General features: G+C 39.9%; 1 protein-coding gene across 1 annotated transcript in view; it reads right to left on the reverse strand.

Moving 5' to 3' along the window:
• The window catches only part of LOC147731161 (dynein axonemal heavy chain 11-like), a 1,538,124-nt gene that overhangs the window by 292,600 nt on the left and 1,228,928 nt on the right, over nucleotides 1–16,596 (reverse strand). The window lies entirely within an intron of this gene.

Consider the following 16,596-nt stretch of genomic DNA (forward strand, 5'->3'; position numbering starts at 1 on the left):
AACACAATCCAAAGTTCAATCCATGGTGAAACCAGATAAGTCTTTTCCAAGTGATGAAAAAGGTATGTTGCTTGTTCTTTCAAAGTTCTTTTTACTGGCATCGTTTCAGGTTCGCTGGGATCCTCGGAAAACATATCAAAGTTAATGAAATAGCTAGAGGAAGTTATGTCAATTGTTGGGATTGCATCAGGGTTAGTTGAAATCGCTGGAACCACTTGATCACTTGATACATTCATGTAGTCTGATGCTACTTCATTGTAGATAGGTGTTTCTTGACAAACTGTTATTTGGGTCTCAAGAGGTACAAGTTCCATAGCTTTGTTGCATAGACCTTCATTTCGCACTGCAGATTCTTCATAATGTAAGTTCTTCCAAAATTTAGGAAACCTAGAATCAACTGTAAGTTTTTCAGCGTTTTGGAGGTTGGAGCAGCGCACATTTCTCTAGAAAGTTTGCTGCCAGGCTTTTGCCTTCACTTGAAAGTTCATATCCTAGAGAGAGGACGTTTAAATGGGCAATTCTAGATTTTTTTAAATTGAATTTGTACCCTTCAGAGGCGAATCCTAATATAATTGTATTCACCATATTCAAGTGCCTATCCAATTCAACGTCTGTTAGATAGATGTCATCCACATATGATAATGCTTCATCATCATAAGTTTGTAGTAACTCTGTTACCCTTGCTGAGAATAACCGAGGACTATTCTTGAATCCCTGTGGGAGACGACAGAAGTGACGCTGTGTCCCTATAATTGAGAAAGCGGTCAAATACCTAATTCTGGTGCAATGTTTTGACAGAAAAAACCTTTAGAAATATCTAATGTGGTTTTATATTTTGTACGCACAATGTTATTCATTAATGCTGCACTCTGTGCATTTTGTACTGCAAAAGTTTTGCAACAAGAGTACCGATGTCTGTAATCCAATACTAGACGATATTTATTGTCTGGTTTGGAGACAGGAAACAAAGGATTGTTCATTGACGAGGTGCATGTTTCAATCACCCCTTGGTATTCAAGTTGTTCTAAAATCTCCCTGACCTGTTTTTTAGCTTCTTGCTTAACTGGGTAATGCCTTTGTGCAGTTGGTTGATTTTTTAGTTGGATTTTATGGTGAGGCGAGTCCTCATCCCATCCTACATCATTTTTATATAATGCAGGAGCTTGGGCCACTGCCCATTTCCTGGCATAAGTATATTTTAAATGAATTGGAATGTGATTAGAGAAGGCTGTGATAATGATGTCTTCGCCATGTGGGCACTCCGTAACAAATTGTGGTGGCCAGTCTTATTCAGCTAGGAGAATGTCATAACCCTTGGAGAGTCGCTCCCAAAAGAGTGCTCTTATCTTTCTTGGTATGTCTCCCTCCATCCGGAGTGTTACTTCATATATATTATTTGGAGAACTAACCCTGGTATCTGCAGTTTCAACTTGAATGGATTCATTTAAGCCCACTGTCTCCAGATGATCCTTCAAGTTCTTGCCAGCTATGGTGACTTCTACTGCGCTGTCCAACATTGTCTGAGCCATTCCTCGTTTTTCAGTTGTGTCCTCAAGATCCTCGGTATGTCTGATTTTTAGACCTGCTACTTTCTTTTTGGTGAATTGAGGTTTCTTGTTTTTCTGAATGTGTTGATCGTCTTTGGACTTCACGCATTCTTCCTTGTTTTCTGACCGTCCTCTTCTTTCGGATTTCTGTGACGAAGTCTGAAAGGTACGAGAGGAACGTGTATCAGTGACTTGATATCTATCAGGTTTTCTCAAATTATCCCTATTCCTGAGGTTATACCACCTTTCAGAGGGCTCCTTTTGAGGAGACCTACCTCTGGATTGAGAACGCTTCTCTTTAGAAGTTTGCTTGCTATTTTCCCACTTCGTTTTAGAAGGAGTAGGAGTGTTTTTAGTAAAGGCCTTAAACTATATGATTCTATTAAATTTTGTATATTACTAAGTAATTGTTCATCCGACACTGCTTCAATGTCAGGGTCAGGTCTGTAGCTGGCTAAAGCCAGCCATATTGCTCCTGGTCTACCTAGTGGACCGAGCCTGGTAATGTGATTTATATGTTTTAGGGCGCTTTTAAACCAGAGCGCATGCTCCTGGTATGTTAGTGGAATTTCTATATCCTTGAAAGGAATGTATTCCGTTGGTGGTTCATCTTCTCTGTAGAAGTGAAACATGTGTTACTGGATTTGCTTCAGGGAAGACTATCCATGAATAGAATACCTCTGTCTGGTGATATTCATGTGCCTCTATCATAAAAACTACCCTACCACCTCTCGGTGTTAGGCCATTTTTTATAAGTTTTTTAGTGATGGCTTTCCTTAAATTTAGAGGTATGCTTATAGCATCATCGTCGGTTTCTTTGAAACCTGTTATGTTAAAAGCTGCATCGGCTGGATCAGCCTCAGCTCCACCGGTTTCGGTGTTGTTGCCTAATTTTCGACATTGTTTAATTAAAATTGCGGAGCAAGTTTCAAGGAAACAAAGATAAGGTGCACAATATTTTGGAACACTGTATCCTTCAACGTTGAACAAACCAAAAACTAATACATAGGATTTTCGTCCTACTCAGCTATGGCAGATATTATCCTTTTACCCACTTCAGAAGTCTATTGGAGTATTACGGAAAAAGGTGTCTCTGAGAAAAGCACAACTGAGTTACTTTAGTATCTAGCGTTAAATTAGCGCCTTATCAAACGTTGGGCGCCATGTAGTGTATTCCCAATAGGCTCTGCGCATTGGAATAATATATCCTATAGATATGACGTAGGACTCAGGTCAGTAGGTCTCTATCGAATATACTAAACTTAAATGTGAGTGCCAGCTAGCTCAGAGGTCTCTAGAAACTTTCTCGAATTCACAAGAAGGGATTAGTTTCTGACAACCGCATAAACATGACAACTTTGTTTCCCTAGGACTGGAAAATATTTTCAGAGTTGTAGAAACAATAGATAAGTATTTAACTCAGTCAAACGTGCATGCTTCATTTCTACAGAGTTTGCAGAGAAATGGTGAGACCGGCGTTTTCAATAAAAGGTTTATTGAACAGTCTTATTTCTTATGCAAGAGAGCTGAACTGCTACAATCATTAGACAGAATGCAAAGTATAATGCGTACAGCAAGAATAGTATTATACAATAATACTTTAATAGCATTGTTTGGTTTCTAAGCCATATAAAAATACATACATAAATAACATAGGCAAAAATACTCAACTGGTGCTTCTAAAATACGCCTACCCCAATGTACCTAACCTAAGGCTAGTACGAGGGAAGAAGTAAGTATGGTCTTTAGCATAGGTTTAGTTTTTGCCAAGAATCTACCAAAGGTTTCTCTAGGTTCTAATCAGCTACATACCTTAGAATGAAGGAGGTCTGGTATCTCTGTCTCGGGACTCGATCTCCCAACACCCCGCAAGGGGAGTCAGAAACACTGGAGCTGGATTTCTCGGCAGAGGAGGACAGCTTCTTGTCAGTGCGTCAGCTTGAGAGTCGGCTTCCTTCGGCACTTGCAGTAGCGAGCTGCGTCGGGCAAGAACGTCATCGAACTGCTCCGAACCACCGTGCTTTGCCATAGCAAGTGAAGGTATATTTATACCTCGAAGGTGTTTAAGAATGCCATGTTTGACGTAAAGTCGAGCATATGAACGTCATGAAAAAACCCCATAGGAATAGATTTTCATTGTAAAACTAACTGAGTTCTTGGAGATATCAATATTCAAGCAAGGGGAAGTCCCTAACGGCTTAAGCTACTTTTCCAAGAAATCGTTGTGACGTTTGGTGAACGGAGGGAAGTAGCCATGCCTGTATTTGGGTAGCATGGGCTATGCCTAAATTAGGTGCTTGATTTCTATGCCTATATAAGGGCAACATGTATTGTACCTATATAAGGGCATGAATCGGGAAAATCCATTTGGAATCTAAAACGCCATACAATATTGGGTTCCGTAGTAGCGTGCTCGTCAGGGGTAGTAAGAGCTTAATAACTACAATTACATTACATTACATGTTATGGCTGCCTGATTTTGTTCTGTTGGCATCCTGACAAAGAATCTCATTGGGAGCCAAGTGTACATGATGTTACTGTAGTCAAGGCAAGTTATAACCAGAGATTTTGTTAACTCTATTGAGTGCTTAGTGCTGAGGAGCAAAGTGATTTCCCCGTAGAGGAAGAATTCAGATGATCTACTACTGACTGATTGATGGTGGTTTAACAGGAAGATAAGATCCAGTTCATGGGAGAGCCCACAACTGCATCCTTTGTATTTTGGAAGAACTTGTGTATGTCAGCACACTTTTAACGCAACTGAAAACAAGTCCATTTAGCTGTAGACTACAAATCGCCCTTAAGTTTATGAATTTCACAATTTCCATCCATATGATAGAGGAAGGCAGTCAATTCACAAAATCAGCGGTACTCCAGGAAAACACAATCTCCTTTTGTATTCAATCAAATATATGGAACACAAGACTATGAGCATTCACATGCCAAACATACATTTACGTATGCTGTTTGGATTAATTTGCCTACTTTATTTCTACAATTAATGTTCCTTCCTTCCTTCTTTATGGATAGATAGGCTTTTTGTTTTACTATGATAGTGAACAATGAATGTGTTAGGCAAGAGATGTCTCATGTGGGCACAGTCTCGTTTTTTCACTAGCCCTATGATCTCAGCTGACTCAGGGCAAAACACCAGAAGATATTGCATTTCGTAGTAAATCAGACAGATGCATGCTACAGATGCACACTACCAAAATGCTGCATTTTGATTGAACCCTAGCTAATCAATATCTCCCCAAAGATTATTTACTTTATTATGCAATTGGTCATTAAGAAACTAGCATACAAATCAAAAACACTAATTAGAGCACTACTGCAACAAAGTGAACTACAGAAGAAAAGAGAAATTGAAGCTGCTGTGTGCCGAAGGCTCTGAAATGAGTTGGGTGCCGCTAGGAAAACGGGGGTGACTAAAGAATACATAAAGACCGTCACCAGAACTTCATTTTGTGCTCAAACTTTTGAAAAAAAGATCACATCTTAATGCCCATTGACTTGGTGACATTTCATTCTTTTGAGTTTGTTGCCATTTTATTTTGGTACACAGGTACTGGATTTGATTATAAATAGTGGATTAGGCTGTAGTCCTAAAGTAAGCATGAGCGGCCTAACAATAAGCCATACGAGTAAGAAACGAGAGTGACCAAGGCCCTAGTAAGAGGTTGACTTATATTCAGTGGAAAGGCTACTTTAAAAGTACTTCCAAGTAATCTACGAGCGTTTCATGACAGGGCATATCCAGGAAATGTACTTATTTACTCGATTTGAATTTTTCAAGGCTGCAGGAAGGGCACTAATGTTTGTACTTCTGATTTTGTGTGTTTCCCTTAAAAAGCTGGCAACTTTCTGCATCATTTCTGGAAAATTGTCTCCCATAAGCAGCAAAGGATCCTGGAGTGATCTTCAAATTCAACTGTCATCAAGATTTTCTCAAGGAAAAAGGTTTTTTACTCTGGAATACCATTCACACTCTAGGAGAATTGGCTTTTTATTGCAAAGGCGTTCCGGACGGGAGATTTTCGTTAATCTATGACCCCGGTAATGGAAGAACAGTAGATTAAGTCTTGCCAGTGCTGATTTGTAGGAAGCCTGGCTTAAGGAGAAGCTACAAGAGAGGATCATTTGTGGAGTTAAAATGAGTTTCTTGCTTATTGGGCACCCTAATTATTTGTTAGAGTTAATGAGTTCTACCCAACATATGTCAATCAGATGGGATGAACATGCTATGCTGCCTTTGGCTACATATCCTATCATTTTTGGCCAGCATTGCAGTTTGACCAGGGTATATACACATTCAACTTGGAGAGAAGATGCTGGTGTTGACCATATATCTGCTGGAAAGATTTTCACAACTCCCTCTCTGAGGATCCCAGACCGAGTTTCTCTCCATGGCTGGCCATACCTCTGCACTATAGGTGGTGATCACGCTCATGTTTTGCTTTTGATGTAGATGGTATGTAGAATAGAACACCTCCTGTTAGACCTGTCAGCCTTAGAGTGGTCTTCCCTCAAACCTTTTGCCTTCCTCTTCCATTTTGCTGATCTTGTTTTTGTTGGCCTTAGGGCACTGTGCACTTTACCACTCCTAACCAGTGCTAAAGTGCATGTGGCTAGGCTTTAAAAATCGGCAGTGCTGATTTGTAGGCAGCCTGGCTTAAGGAGAATCTACAAGAGAGGATCATCTGTTAAGTTAAAATGAGTTGTTGTGCTTATTAGGCCCCCTAATCTTATGTTAGAGTTAATGAAGTCTTCCCAACATATGTCAATCAAATGAGATGAACATGCTATGCTGTATTTGGCTACCTATACCATCACCTTTGGCCAGCATTCCAGATTGGCCAGGGTATGCACACATTCAACTAGGAGAGAAGATGCTGGTGTTGACCATATAGCTGCTGGAATGATTTTCATAACTCCTTCTGTGGGGATCCCAGACCGAGTTTCTCTCCATGGCTGGCCATACCTCTGCACTATAGGTGGTGATCAAGCCCATTTTATTGCTTTTGATATAGATGGTATGTAGAAAAGAATACCTCCTGCCAGACTTGTCAGACTTAGGGTGGTCTACTCCCAAACATTTTGCGTCTCCATTTTGCTGAGCTTATTTTTGTTGCCCTTAGGGCTCTGTGCACTTTACCACTGCTAACTAGTGCTAAAGTGCATGTGCCCACTCCTTAAAACATGGTAACCTTGACTTATCCCCAATTGGCATATTTAATTTACTAGTCCACAGTAAAGAGGTACTACATGTACCCAGGGCCTGTAAATTAAATGCTACCAGTGGGCCTGCAGCACTTATTGTGTCATCCACTTAAGTGAGCATTTAAACACGCCCCAGTCCTGCCTTTGCAGCCTGTGTATGCAGTCTTAAACTGCCATGTTGACCTGGCAAAATAAACCTTTTGCTAAGCCTAAACCTTTGTTTTTAATACAACTAAGTCATACCTACTGTAGGCCCTGGACAGCCCAGAGGGCAGGGTGCAGTGTATTTTAAAAGATGGACATGTACTTCTCAGTTTTACATGTCCTGGTAATGAAAAACTCTTTGTTTTTCAGTACTGCAAGGCCTAGCTTTCCCATAGGATAACAATCGGAGTAACCTTATGACATTTCCTAAGTTGAAACTGCCAAATGGAAACAGGTAACCAGTTCATGTTTGGTGTCTTTTGATTCATAATGAATCTTGTGATAAAGTCAGATTTTAAATCACAATATTGAAAGGGCCGCTTTTAGAAAGTTAGCATTTTCCTGCCTTAGCCATTAAGTGCCCACAGCCTGTCTCTGTGTCACATGACTAGGTGTAACTGACAGTTGGGCTTTGTATATTCCGACTAGACAGTTACACAAAATAGAGAGCGTAGGTGTCCCGGGATGGGCCATCAGTGGGAGGATGGTAGGTAAGAGCTGGACACAGCCCTACTCACACTTGAATATGCTGTGTGCTGCCTCCACACAAAGAGCTGCATAAGAAACTGTAGTTAGTCTGGAGTCATAGAAGGGAAGGCAGGAAACCTGTGGACTGCAAAGGGAAACCTTTAGAAGCTTCTTCCACTTCAACGAAGGCACCTGGTATAATAATGGACCTCAGGCACCAAGTCTTCAGTACACTTCTGGACTTGTGGAAACTCTGCCAGGAGGTTGGACTGCTGTGCTGCTGAGAAAACACCACTCTGCTGCGCTGCTGCCCTGCTGGACTACTGCCTTGCTGAATAGCCTGCTGCCCTCCTATGCCTGAGGCAGAGGGATTTGGACCTGCACCTGAACTCAGGACTCCCAGAGTGACACCAAGGGCTAGTCTGCTGGTCTCCTGTTCAGAGCCACAGGAACATTACAGGCCCCAAACCACCTGGACCAGCACTCAGATTCAGCTGGAGCATGCCCATGATCCCCAAGTGATGCCCCTCAGATCCTGTACCCTTGGTATGGCCTTACAGAGGCTGAATGGAAGTTTTGGGCTCTTCTCAAGTGTGAACAGGCCAGTTGGTGCAGAAATCTTGTCACTCGCACCGCCCACTAACGAGATGTTCCATCAGCCCGACCCATGGCACCACCGGAAAGAACAGGCCCAACCATTCACTATGACAACAGGATCTTTGTGCTACAGCAGAGGTCTTCAAACTTTTTGAAGCCGAGACCCCCTTGCCAGACTCTTAAGGCGTAAGGACCCCCTTTTGATAAAAATTTCTAGAACCTGATAGTCCTCATCATTGACAAATATCGACAGCCATAACCCCATCCCCCCCCCCTCCAATTTTCACAGCAAATAAATTTTACAGTGGGGTAATAATATTCAACAGTGTTTAGCAAACCAAACGTCAGTGATAGTGGGGGCGTAGACAAAGGTGTAGCTAAAAACAAAGCGCTTCATTTATGAGGAATTGGCATAGTGCAGCGCCGCAAGTCTTCTTGCAGCGCTGCCCTATGCCTATGTGAAATGGCAGGAATGCACTGTATTTATGAAATACGGTTCATTCCTGTCCTTTTCCCTTGCATTGGCGCACAAGTTGCTGCCTAGCATCAATATAGGCAGGATTGTTTTTGTACAGAAAGGGGCACCTTCCTTCACAAAAACGATCCAGAGAGGTGTCTTCCTCTTTCTATGTGAGAAATGAAAACACTTCTCCTTGTTACACCTTCACTGGGGAGGCGTCTGTTTTTGGAGCTGCCTTAGATATACGTGATTTTGCAAATATGGGGCAGCATCAAAATCCATGTGTTTTAAGTGGGAACCCTACGCAATGCCCATGGAACACCTCCTTGACGTAGAGTAGGGCAATGCAGTGACTTGCGCTGCTATGTCTTACTCCATATCTAAGAGGCCATGCAAAATCAAGCAGACTGACTTTGCACTGCCTCACAGGTATGGTTGAGATGCTTGCACCACAGGAGCATCAAAAAAATGATGCTCTGGCAATGCAAGCCTCTCATAAATAAGTCCCAAAATATTCTGTAAATGTTTTTAGGTCTTTCACCATCAGGTAGCTACATAAAATAAAAATGGGCAGCGTAAATTAAAAATAAATTTAAAAAGTTATTAGTGCGAAATGTAGATGTAGTAGATTATGAAGCCTCTATTAGTTAATGCACTGCAGCGGTCTGTGTGTAACCAGAAAGCCACAGAATTAACTCTTGATTGGTGCAGTGGAGAATAGTGATGTATTTTTTAGTGCTACAAGGTCACAGTCTGTGACAGAAATGTGAATATGTAAGTCAATATTTTATACTTACACACAGTGTAAGATATAATGCTGCAAAACGTGAAAATAGTTTTACGATAAAATGGTGCTTCCAAAATGTAGATTTTAGTAATGCAATGTTGTTATTTACATAACTGTCCCTTTAACACATCTTTAGGGGTATTAAGGGCAGTGTAAATGCAATTAAAATTAAAAGCAAGACCTTCCCAGACCAGTTGTTAACTCTTTGCACTACCACTCCAAAAACCAAAACTTTGTCATCACATTGCTTGGAGTGATTTGATCAAATGTAAGCCAGAACTGCTCCCACGCATCCTCCCACAGATTGAAGACCTCTGCGCCACAGCAACGTCCATCTGCGATGCCAGGCCTGCTCTTTGCGCTACATTGATAACCATCCATGACGCTTTCCTGCTCCTTGTAGCCCTCCACCATATACTGGACTCTTTGCGCTGGGCTGAGAAGCTACCTTTTCAGCTGGACAAACCCGGTACCTGTATCCGACTCACACTCCATTTTGGCCTGAACATGTGACTTTCTGCCGGTCTTGCATGAACAGACAATCACAAGTGGCTCTTTTTTTCATTTAGGTGCACATGCATCAATGTAGGCAATTGAGATTCCTTAATTGCGATTATTAGGGAATCGCAATTATGGAATCGCAATTGCCTATGCATGTAGGAATTGCTAAAAAATTTGCAATTCCTACACATTCCGTAATTGCGAGTCGCAAATTGCAAGTCGCAATTAAGGAATGCCGAGAGGCCCATATGAATGAATGGGAATTGCATGAGCAATTTGTGAGTACCAAATAGGTACTCACAAATTGCACATGCAATTTCAAGGGTGGAAGGGTGCCAAAGGAACACCCTGTTGCACCCCTGAAATTTCTATTTTACCACATGTTGTTCACACCCATGGCCTTGGCAAGATGGAACTTTGAAAAATGCACTTTAGTGCATTTTTGAAAGTTTTCGCAAATTACCATCAGCATGAAATTGACTGTATTCACGATTCCTATTTGCGAAATTGCAATTTTTTGTTGTTAATGCATTGCAATTAAGGAATCGCAGTTTGTGATTCCTTAAATGCAATTGAAATTTAAGTAATTGCAAATTTTGCGATTACTTAAATTGCGATTTTTGAATTTGGGATGATTCCTCCCAAATGCAAAAATAACGGTCACAAAGGGGGAGATTCTGCGAATCTGCCCGTTTCGATCGGTATTTTCGTTGATGCATGTGGCCCTTAAATCTTTAAAATTGCATATCTCCGGTTCTACTGATTGGAATTTTGTTGTTTTTGGTCTTGATTTATTTCGGGAATTTTGCTCTATTTTTTTTAAATAGGTATGGGATTTTTCTTGTGTTGTGATTTCACTTTATTACATGCTGCATAAATACTTTACGCAATTGTCTTTAAGTTAAGCCTGACTGCTCTGCACCACGCTTCCAGAGGTTTGAGCACAGGTTCATTTGGGGTTTACTTGTGGCTTCACCCTTGTAAGAATTGTGGTTGCTATTTGAGAAGGGCTGCCACCCCAACCAGTAGCCCAATTACTTACACCTCCTCTGAAGCATGTTTAGAAATGCGGATCACCTATGCAATGGTTCCCTTCTTCACCAAGGAATTTCCCGTGCATGGTTTTCAAGAGGTTGGTGTAGCAGAAGGTATGGCCAGATAGGTCAAAGTCACAAGTATCTCCCCTTTAAGTTTAAACTGTTGCAATCTTGATGTCTTTGTTAGCCCCACCCCATCTTATTACCTTTTTATTTGTTGACTGAATTGCTGTTCTCCCTACAGTAATGTTCTGTATGTCCTGTATGTAGAATCAGTGGCTGCAGAGTGTTCAGAGGTTTGTGTCAGGGTATAGCTGCATTTGAGATGAAGAAGTTCCTGCTGTAGCAATTTCTTCAGGTCCTTATGTTCAGCAAATAGTGCTACTAGTATATTGTGTTTGTCATGGATGGCTGCCTATACTGCAAGTATTTATGTTCCTCCTCCCAGTTCACCTCTTCAAGCTAAGGTTAGAAATTCTTCTCCTTCTTTGAAATTAGCATCAGTTGGAGTTCTCACATAAGGAATTTATGTTCCCAATTCTTGCTTTTTGCTGATTAAATTAATTTGACAATTGACTTCTCGATGGTTTACTTCGGGAGTATCTAACTTCTCACCTACTTGTTTCAGTGAATGTATTATATGCTTCTGTTTTTCTTTTACTGTGGATGGGGACTTCGTTTCTTATTGAGAATGTTCATGAATTTGAGTTTTCATTAGTTTTGGGTTATAGATGTTACTACCTCCTTCCTGGACCTGTTCAATTTTTGGTGTTATCTTCAACTTACATTACTGCAGTTTCTTCTTTTAATAAGAGGACCTGCAATCTTAATGAGTTAGGAGTTCTCCACAAACTCATGAGGATGTTTCAGTTTAAAGAGGTATGATAATACTATTGACTTTCTACCAGCCCAACATATCCTTCAAGCTGCTAATTTGTTCTTCAATTTGGGTATCCATCTGACTTGTTCCTGGCTCAGCAAATCTTCAGTGTGTTCAGAATGGGTTTCTGGCAACTAAAGTTAGTGAAACAGATCTTACCATACATAGACAGCATATATCATGTGTTCAATTTGCAAGGATTGGTACTTTCCCATCTGGGTGATGGTAATGCCTGATCCCTGGAACTTCCAGATAAATCTCTTAGGTGTATCTTACTTGTCCAAAATGCAGCTACCCACCTTATTACAAGCAGCCCCCGCCAATGCAGTGCCTTCTGATTCTCATCCAATTGCACTGGCTGCTAATTAAGAAGAGGATCCTCTTCAATGCCATTGTTATTTTACATTGCATACTCCAAAGCACATCACCTCAGTTTTTGGACATTAACTTCTTATTGTATATGTCAGGCTAGACCATTAAGATGTAGAGTCCCGCCTCCTTCATAGAATTTGACTGCACTAAGAGATATACATCTAGACGCAGCACCTTATGCTTTTCATTTACGGTAGCCTCCTCCATAGGAAATGCTTTCATTTCTGTAGCTCTAATCCAGCAACATGCATCCAGTTGTGCCTCACATTTGTCGTCAATACATAATGCTAGCACTATATTTGATTATTAGACCACTTTAGTGAAACTGCAGGTAGAACATCAGGGAATAATCTGAAAGCTACTGTTGGAAGTACCTGTTTTACTCATCATGTTCTTTTTTTCCCCATATGTGTGATGTGGTCACCGTCTTACCACCATTTCCAGCACCCGAAGGGGTAGCGGTGGACCACATATGGTTTATATAGAGTGGGAATGCTAATTGGTTTATTGGAGGTGGGGTTTCACATTGAATAAAAAGTTCCTGGTGTGTCCAGGAGAAATTCGATGGCGGATTCTAGAGAAGATCCATATAGCCAATAATAATGGTGGAGATAAAATCAGAAAGAAAAGAGAAGTGTACTGGATCTTCACTCTTAATACTTTCACCCATGGTTTGAATAACGATCTACCATGGATTAATGCCATCCTTTAAGATGAATATCCATGTTTTCTGAATTTTGAGAGATAATTATTTGACCTATCTATACCAACACCTCCTTATATCTGGTACAAATAAACCTCCGCTGCATGACCTGTTTAACATGCTCTTTAATCATGGTAGCTTCCTTACCCTTCTTCTGTGTAGAATAAGGCAGTACTTATGCCAACAATTAATTGTTTGTAGGTAGACTTAACCTAACGTAACTAAATATCTGGTAGGATACAACTTATTCTGCCATCACCAAATTATTAATAAGGTAGCCCTATTGTTAATATAATATCCCGTAGGAACAAACCTCTTCGTTACAACTATAAAAGTCACCATAAATACATCACATTTAACGTTTATTATTCACCTGTCTTATCAGAAATGGAGCTTATAGAGAATGCATCGTGAATACATCACGAATGAAGGGCTACACGTGATAGGTAGATGTGTTGTTCCAACTACATATAATGCAACTAGGGACAAGGTAGTGCCTGTCGCTTTAAAAGGCATGGAAAACATAGTTGAACCAATCAGGCACTCTAAATAAATAAACCAATAGGAAAGCGTGTTGCAAATCGCTTGTTTGAACAACGGAAACGCCGAAACGCCGCCTTAGCCGGTCCGCCGAGGGATACTACTCTAAAGGTACATACTCGTACAAGCGTAATTTAAATGCTTAGTGCCCTTTTAAATCCAAACCGGCGATTTATAATCTAATGGTAGCGGTGTTCGTCTTAATCCTTTTAGCGTATCGCTTACACAAACAACGGAATCGCCTAAACGCCGCCCTAACCGGTCCGCCAAGCAATACAGAACCACAGGTATATACTTGCATAACCGCTATTCTAACGCTTAGCGCTCTCGTTTAATGTATACCGGTGAACCATAACGGTGATGCTAGCATTGTTTAAATTAATCTTTTCAGCTGCCTCACAACGTGATATTACCCCTGTGTCAGCATTACAAATACCGAACCATACAGCCACAGAGAGGTTGCTCTAGCTAGGCTGTCCTCAAGAACATATGAGGTAAATATATGGCAGCCGCCTACAAAGCGCACTCTAAGTGATCCTTGTGATAAACAATTTAGAACATAATCCCGTGTACGTTTCTCCCGTGTTGGCTTTAGGTTCAGTATACCGGTAGGAACAATGGGAGCATATTACTAACACAGACTGGTAGCAGGTCGCCTATCTGAAAAAACTACTTAGGTAAATTAAGTAAATTCCCTTCAATATTAATGAAACTCTAGTATATATTCAGAAAGGTAAATATTATCTGCTCTTCTTGAAAGATTTTTGACCGTATGTACTCCGAACCCTACTTGACCAGTTACCTGATAACAGCATTTATCAAAGACCTGCCCACCATTACGGTAAGAAACGCCCTATATTTATAAGGGTAGGCATATACAAAGAGTAATTAGGGATCTAGGGTGTAGTGAATTACAACTAAGAACTAAGATAAGAACTAAAATAATACTAGAAATGCAGCCTAAGATCAAGAATATGCAGCGAATAAATAACCACCCGTGTACCTCTCTCAAAATATATCTGTTAATTGACGGTATATATACCTCACTGCAAAGGTAAAAAATCAAGAGAATGCTATTTATATATGCATGAGCGATGGATGCTACCTTTCAAGGGAAACCATGATATAATAAGTGTACATTGTTTCAACTTTGCAGATCCGGCATATCCCGTTTCTTATACCAATCCTTTTTGTGACATCTAACCGCAGTAACAAGTGATCTTTAGTTCATTTCTGTCTGCACAACCGGTAAGCATATATGATATATTCCTAACACCTAGGACGCTCATCTGATAAGGTTAAAATTGTAAAAAGATCCCCTAAACACTAAATAATGTAAAAAGTCAATAGCCAATATATTAGTCATATGTGGAAGTGCAAAACAAAGTACTCGTATCTTTTTGTGACTCCTATATCCCCTCCTTCTCCCTTTCTTTCCTTCTTTTTCTTTTTCTTTTTCTTTTTCTATCCTGGTTGGATTAGACCACCTATACATGAAGTAAGAATGACTGAAAAAATTTAAAAATAGTTGTATAACTCAAAGTACTGTGTTAACACTGGGAAAAAGACGCCATCCATGTATAATGTGGAAATGAACAAATCAATTTATCACCAGTTTCTTAGCCATATATAATGTGTTGTATCTATAAAATTGAAATCCATGTGTAATATAATATCTATGATATATGTATTAACTATGGCAAAGCTGTGTATTGCAAACACTATGAGATATGTATAAGCGGTATTATCTAGCTATGACGATAAAAACTAGCACATGCTGTATAGTTATAACACTGTCTAATTTGTACATAGAAACACAACATAATAAGAATCTTTTTTAAAATGTTTTTTACAGCACGATGGTACAGTCCTGAGGAAGGCACTTTTACAGTGTCGAAACGCGTAGACAGGAGACAGGAAACCATCTAACTAATTTTTAATGATTATCTTTATGATTGAAGTTATACATATGTTATAATGCTTTTTTATCATTGTGTATGAAATAATGTATCAATTTTTTATTGAATGTGATTCAAATGTGTATTAAATATGTAATTTGATATGTACAATTAGTAGTGGTATGTAATTCTTTTTGTGGATCATCCACTTCATATGTGTTAGTTGTTCTCTATAATTTGCCTGGGTTTTTACTCACATATGCAATTTGCCCTGACCCAGGAAATTGAACTGAATCAGGGGGTCCTTGTTTTGTCTCACAAAGTGTCCAGGAGAATGAACAGTCCTCCTTGTGTGCGGTGTTTGATTCAGGTGCGACATAACAATATGGATGAAGTAGGTTTTTTGAATTTAAAGAAAATGTGTCCTTAATTTAGCTTGCAGACTTCGCGGCAGAAAATCCATAACAAAAGCACAAGTCAAAATTGTTTTCTTTCAAAGATGTTGCATTAAATTTCACCAGCAGAATATTAATCTTTACAGGTTGAAATCACCTTACAATTCAACACAATAACTAAAATGAATTTAGTACCACCGATAAACAGCTGTGGTCCATGCAGGTAACGGTGTTGGGGTGGTGGGGCTGAGTGAGGGGGGACTTCGAGGGACGATGCAGAGGGAAAATTAAATAAATAATTAATTTTCCCTCTGCATCGTCCCTTGAAATCCCCCCTTACTCAGCCCCACCAATGTTACCTGCACGCACCGCAGCTGAAAATAAATGCTTTATAATGCGACTAAAATATGTTGTCACCTTTCTATTTTGCTCCAATTTATAACTCAAAACCCTGGCATTTCCTTCAATACTTTAAAACAATTGTGGTGCTTTATCACCAAAATTAGCATGCTACTTGTAATTTTCCACCAGAATACTACCACGACAAACACATCATCTAACTAAGAATTTTGAATTTCAGCTTATGTTTTTAGTGTCTGATTCACAATATCAATATTAGGCAAGTGGGAGGGATCTCCTAGATAGATAGATAGATAGATAGATAGATAGATAGATAGATAGATAGATAGATAGATAGATAGATAGATAGATAGATAGATAGATAGATAGATGGATGGATAGATAAAAATGAAAAACTATCACAGTTTCCGTATGAGTTTCAGTCAAGACTGTGACACTCAAGCATGATATTTGTTATGAAAGGCCCTACATTATATTAAATTGAGATTTCAAAGATTTCAGGCAGCATTACGACTTTGACCCATCTCTGATGACGAGGCCTTTTTATTTTTGGAAAGACTTCTCATCCGATGTTGTTTCCAGAATACGTTTCAGTCACAGAGACTGTCTAGTTCCCATTGGAACGTC

Source organism: Lissotriton vulgaris, chromosome 2_1 (genome assembly GCF_964263255.1).
Source record: "Lissotriton vulgaris chromosome 2_1, aLisVul1.2, whole genome shotgun sequence".
In the NCBI taxonomy this organism is placed as follows: domain Eukaryota; kingdom Metazoa; phylum Chordata; class Amphibia; order Caudata; family Salamandridae; genus Lissotriton; species Lissotriton vulgaris.